Source organism: Haliotis asinina, chromosome 3 (assembly GCF_037392515.1).
Source record: "Haliotis asinina isolate JCU_RB_2024 chromosome 3, JCU_Hal_asi_v2, whole genome shotgun sequence".
In the NCBI taxonomy this organism is placed as follows: Eukaryota; Metazoa; Mollusca; class Gastropoda; order Lepetellida; family Haliotidae; genus Haliotis; species Haliotis asinina.
The window spans coordinates 12337611-12344251 of NC_090282.1; the positions used below are offsets into that span (position 1 = coordinate 12337611).

General features: G+C 37.6%; 1 long non-coding RNA gene across 1 annotated transcript; it reads left to right on the forward strand.

Annotated features, from left to right (window-relative positions):
* Positions 1 to 212: 212 nt before the first annotated feature.
* LOC137277484 (uncharacterized) lies at positions 213 to 4326 on the forward strand. Its single transcript, XR_010956619.1, has 3 exons — positions 213 to 280; positions 1107 to 1124; positions 4268 to 4326. It is a non-coding gene; the product is annotated as an uncharacterized lncRNA (long non-coding RNA).
* The last annotated feature ends 2315 nt before the right edge of the window (positions 4327 to 6641 follow it).

Consider the following 6641-nt stretch of genomic DNA (forward strand, 5'->3'; position numbering starts at 1 on the left):
CTTGGGTGTCCTCATGAAGTTGCTACTCTACTGTAGCATTGTCAGAGGCAGTAGATTCAGCATCATCATCAAAAGCTCCAGCCATCGTAACCAAATCTATAAGAACGGTGTTCACAAGCAGCATGAAGACACAGTCAGTGTCATTGCCTGTGCCATCATCTGCATTAGCGACGATGTGTGTTGGCCGTATGCCTCCAACAGTCTGACATTAAAGTGCCGGAAGCACGATCATGGAATCCCTGTGTCGGAGGATCGAGATTTCCATACAACGGAAGTTTAGGTAGGGTGGAATGAACATGTCACGATTCGTAAATAAAAGCATCAAACTGCTTTAATGTACTTTGTATGATTCCGATTGCATTATATTGTATACTTTTGTTAATATAACATCTTATAGTAATGATAACAGGGTCTACATTTTCGAAACGATCTAAAGTTATCGTAAAGAGGTAATTGTAATCCGTCGAAACAGTAGTTGGTCATCATCATAAGATTGTCGCAAATCCAAGGTAGTTCCATACCTATCGTCAATGTTATCTTTAACAGAGATGATATCTCTTTCTACTCCTGCTAGCAGTGATTTCCGTTTGTAATATTATCATTCCTATAGCATCATATTCAGTATAAAACGTCAAATATTAATTGGCATATGATTCTGCTAACAAAGTCTGATACGCAAGCGGGTTCTGGCGTCCTTTGGTGAATCTTTCGCTTCCTGCCTCACTGATTGCTTTGGGGAAAAGGATTACGTGTACATACCCATTAATGTTAAATCGACCGAACTATACAGTCATGTATATACTTTATTTGTGTATGTCTTTAAATGGAAAATCCACAGCACAGAACATATTCTCACACAGCTGGACATACATACAGCATGTTCAAGGAGATGCACAGGATCTGGATTATCGGGAATTTCTGTTCATATACACATTATTTCCTTGTTTGTTTATTGTTTAACGTCAACAGAGTGGTCATTGTTATTATCTTTTCCTATATGTTTTGGGGTACGTGTTGCAGCTTTCATGCTGCAAATCTCTATATTATCTGGAATTGTCATGGTGCCAGTACTTGGGCTAACAGTATGTACTCTATGTTCTTCACAGATCGCAGACCTAAGCATGGTAAGTGCCTTCATCCGTTTTATTCCAACTGCACATTAGTAATATTCGTCAAAAAAAGTATTTCCTAAAAGGCAGTCTCCACCCCAGCCGCTGAACCATCAATCAGAGACACTCATTTGTTACGTGAGCCTAAAGGTTTTCAGATTTCTTTGTCACATCATTTACAATAACGTTGTCATATATCTTTCACCAGTTTGCTTCAGCAGTCAGCTGTGAAATACTTTAGAATCCTATACTGTGTAGCCATGCTAGCCGTCTGAATTTTTCGGTGGCCTCGTTTGGTTTCCATTTTGAATTTTTAGAATCAAAATTAGGCCATTGAATTAGGCCATCAAATTCAAGATATTGTGTAAGAAAAGTTTTACCTTTCAGCGTTGTCCATAGGTGGACCAATTAGCTCCGAGTGCAGCGACATTGCTTTGTGTTCACTTTCCGCTGCAGCATATTAACATTCGAATTCCTTCGTGTATAAAACGGTACATGTATATTAGCAATTGAATCGTTTTACTGAATCTGACAGCGAAGCGGTTTTGTGTGCCTTTTAGCGAACCTTGTGAAAACATGAATACGTACACACCCTATACTGCGAAATGGTTTATTATTGTTGCCATTAAACAAGGAATCCACAGCACAGACCACATTGCCACACAAATGGACATATATACAACTTTTCATGGAAATGCACAGTGTTTGAATTTAACGGGATTTCTCTGTCCAGAAAAGCACACGAGACGTTATAATTCGTTTGTATACTGCTTAGCGCTACGATCGTTGTACTGCTTGTTTTCTTAATTCCTCCCGTAGTTACACAGATACAAATATATTATTGTAACAGGCGGGAGTGAGAGAGAGAGAGAGAGAGAGAGAGAGAGAGAGAGAGAGAGAGAGAGAGAGAGAGAGAGAGAGAGAGAGAGAGAGAGAGAGAGAGAGAGAGAGAGAGAGAGAGAGAGAGAGAGAGAGAGAGTCAGTACAGTTTGGTTGATCAAGATCTTAAGTTCGTTCCAAAATGACATGGTGTCCGTAAAATTCCAGTATTCATGACAGATTGTTTACTGTAGACCATTACAAAAGCTTCACGTCAGAATCACTTTCAAAAGCTCCCTTTTGGAATATATTATTCCATGTAAGAATTTAAAATGGAAACGAAAAAGAAAATAATATTATTTAAAACATATCCGTAAAGACTGAATATCTTATGCCACATATCTTAAGTTTATTGTCTTTGAAAAGTGTTGATCCTTTTGAAAACTGTAATGGGGCTTTTGATACAATTCGTAATGTTCATGTTGTTGATGGGTTGTTGATGTTGATCTTGTTATTTTTTAACAGTTTATTTCCAGGATATAGGTAAGAAGTGTAAAACATAATTATAATCCAACATTGTTCCTCTTATATATACAGATGTTTATGTTTCAAAAGGCATTAATTCAAATTTATCTAATGTTGAAACTGCTACTGTCTTCATATCTGCAATCTTTCCTGTTAATGTTGAATGCCCTTTTCTCCAGAGCCTTTCACTAGTGTTAATCACCCATACGTCACCCATACGTCACATAGTGTTGAAGTAAGTTTGATCCCGAATACCTCAAATTCACCACTGTGCCGTTCTATTTCCATATCATTACATTTTGATCCTATCCAGATTGCTTTAGTTTTGTCAAAAATATTTATCTTAAGACCCGGCATCTTCTAAATGGTATTGATAACACCATACATACTATCCTCTGAGCCATCAAGAAATAATTTTATGGCATCAACAAAGCGTCCATGTTTTCTTTAACCAGTTTGTAATGCAAGTGCTGATTATCTTATAAATGACATATAAAAAGTTATTGACCTCCACCTTTTAAAGAAAAATCTATCTGTGTTTGGGTTCTATTTTCTGAGAGTTTAGAAAGTTAATTTTCATCAATATCTTGAAATGTTTTCTTATTGTGTCTTCACAATCCTTAATTTTAGCTTCTAGTTCTGCCTTCTTATCGTTATTTGTTTTAAGGAATAATGTAAAGGATAATGATTTTCATCTCACCTTCATTAAGAAAAGGTCTCTAAAAATATGCTGTCATTAATTACAAAGTTTGATTCCACTGTTATCGGAGTCATATAGTTATCCGTTATTTCAGTTTCTGAGTATTCTTCTATTGTTTCCCTTAAAATTGATTTTACCAATTTTCCGTGATCAGGATGAAACATTAATGAAGTGTTGAATTTTCCTCTTTCCCGAATGTTTGCGTTTGAAAAGGTGAAATCTACAGCTGAGTATCGGTTTTACAACCTGGCAGGATATAAGACTTAGCTGAAACATGTCCTGTGAAAGTGAAATAGACATCCTTCCTGGAGGATTCATTGACATCCCTCCAAACATATATATTAGGTCACATTGTTCAATTTTCTCTAAGACTGTTTTTGCTGGATATTTTATCATTAACATTGTTTATATTTTCGAAATCTACTGATGAATCAAGCACCACATTCCAGTCTCCAACATTTTCTAATAAGACTATGACTCCAAATAATTTATACAGACGTTTGGGTAATCATTGTAAGATCCATATAGATTAGTTAATGTAAATCTTTACCATCATCAGTTATGACTGCGATTATAATATTGCCGTTTTCATCTTCGGTGGATCTGTGAATAGTGAGGTCTGTATCTTTATTGATTAGTTTTGACACTTCCCGGCATAAGACCTGAAAGGGGCAAAAATCATTAGTTGGCCCCGTTAATTTCTGATGATATTAATGTCATCTTAGCTACATGGCAATCTTGTAAACAGATGACTGAACAATTCTTTTTTCTATGTACATATATGACTTCATGACTTCCTTCAACTTACTATTCTATCTGCTAGTCTTCTACAATTGGCTGAAATACGTTCTATACTCTCTGCAGTATTCATAGCCAGCTCACTGTAACATCAAACGAGTTATGGGGGGATTGGTTACCGGTTAACTTTAAGGCGCGGCATTTCACTAATTCATTGAAAAGGGAGTGTTTACTGATGATAAACAAAATGCTATAAATATAATACAACGTATCCAAATAACTCCAGTGTACAGTATTAAGTAAATTGTAGCTCACGTGGTCTCTACACAACTTACCAATCAGATACATCCCGTAAATGAATCATGTCTCTTTCCAGAGTGTCACCTCCATCCCGGCTACACACACAACCAAGTCGGCATCTGCTATAAGCTGCACAATAGCAAGATCTCGTGGATGGAAGCACGGGGAAATTGTGGCAAAGAAGGTGGAGATTTGATTTATGTTGACACAGAAATGAAGCTCTAGGCAATAGGAAGCATTATCAGCAGAGTTATCCACGACTTCAACTCACCCAGTCCACGTGAGTGTTATCCCAAGAAGCATATACAAACACTGCTATGTTTTACACTATTCTGATGTCCATGGTTACATAAGTACATGCCTATAACTATACATTGGTTACTTACATGTATTTGTGCTTGGCTATTAACTGGAAGCGAGAGTTCTTCCGAATGAAAATGTCTGCCATTAGGTTATAAATATATCCCTGCGTTAGAACCTTTTAAAATATTAGAAAGATATGTTAAATTTCTCATTGTAGACAGAAGAAACGGAGATTGTCGTGATGATGAATTCTACATCGGAGGTTACCGCAATGCTAACACCGGACGTTGGGTATGGGTGTTGGACAACACTATCATTCCCAACTTTACAAAGAACGAACAAGCGTCCAACTGCTTCGAACTGGAATCTACATGCAAGAAGCTGTCTATGGACGACACCAGCTGCTACCATCAGCGTCAGAGGGTTTTTGTGAGATCGTTTTACAGTAGTTTTGATCGTCAAGTACACCTAGAATATTCACCCATTTATGGAGATTCAAGTGACAGCTTCACTTCATTCAGGTTCATGAATTCTTCACGATACAAAATTGTCGCTGCAGTGTACGAGCCTCCAAAGTACATGCGTTGTCTGACAAACCTATTTTTACAGAAGGTTTACATAAACGTGAGTGACTACTAACAAGTGATACAAATACAATATAGAAAATGAAAAGGAATGCAAAAGGACATTTGAAACAGCTTTAAGCAGCAGATGGAAAATAATGTATTTTATGAACACCTTAGTCACTTTTGATATTAAAAGTTATCTCCCTCAAAACGACTGTCAAAGGCGCTGAGCTGTTGACGAGCCTTTCAAGCCTGACTGTGCCAGAATCATCGGAACTCTCTCTTCTGCATGTCTATCCTAATCTGTAAAACATAAAAGAAAGAAAAACGAGGCGTTTACCAGAATAGCATCTGCCTCTCTGTCTAATCTGTCGGTATTTCTATATTTTACGTGATATTTTGGGCATACACAAATGAACTGATATTCATATTTAATGGCAGAGATACTTTGCTCAACACAAAACTCACATATTCGCAATGCTCTATCTAAGTGTAAATATCTACCAACCTCTATTTTTAGCCCATGACATGATATTCTTTAACGTGTAATACAACAGGACAGGCTTCGAGGAAGATACTGTAATGTTTGAATATACATAAAGTTTAGTGCTGTTATCAATATAACTTTTCCATTTTTGTAAAAACTTATCAACTAAACGCTGCCTAAATACAGTACAAAATTCTTGTGCGTTTACACTCAATGGATCTGTTACGCACACGAACACAAAGCCATGTTTATATAGTACATCCCTCACGAAAGAAGACCAGTGTTTGTTTGCACCATCAGGACAATTTTCCATCATAATCTAAAAAGCTATCCCCGACACGTATATTTTTGTATTTCACAATTTCAAAAAATGCCACAGAACCTGTACACATCTGTTTGTGTAGAGAATAAAATTATCGTCCTAATTAGTTTGTTAGTGGTCATTTAATATTTTCTTGCTGAAGTTGAGGTGAATGACTGAGTTAATATTTAACGTCACCATCGGCAATATCTCAGCCATATCGTGACGAGAACATTTAACATTAAAATGAAATACACTGAACCGCAAAAGAAACGCGAGACATGTGTAATTGTCAACAATGTTTTAATTTCATTAACACATAGGTAAAAAATGACACATGATTAGTTCCTCAGCTAGCATACACTTTGAGAACAATCAATGGCCCATCATTGTGTTGTGTTTTCATGGGAAAATCTGGCACAATGTAGTCATGGCATGCTTAGTACCGGGTATGCCCTCCCTGACTATTCAACACTGCCATACAACGTCGGTACATCGAGTGATTGAGGCGGTTCACGAAGCCCATCGGTACTTGTGCCCACACTCTGAGGAAAGCTGCCTGCAAATCAGCACGAGTTGTCGGTCTTGGAACCACCTGGTGCAGACGCCTCTGGATCGCATTCCAGAGGTGTTCGATTGGGTTCAGATCTGGAGGGCTGGTCATGGCATGGTTCTGATGTTTTGCCGACGTAAGAAGTCCATAGTGAGCCTAACTGTATGGGGACGTCCTGTTGGAACACGTGATTCCGGTGACGTGCAAAGAATGGTTCGACGTGAGGTCTGAGGTTCCGGT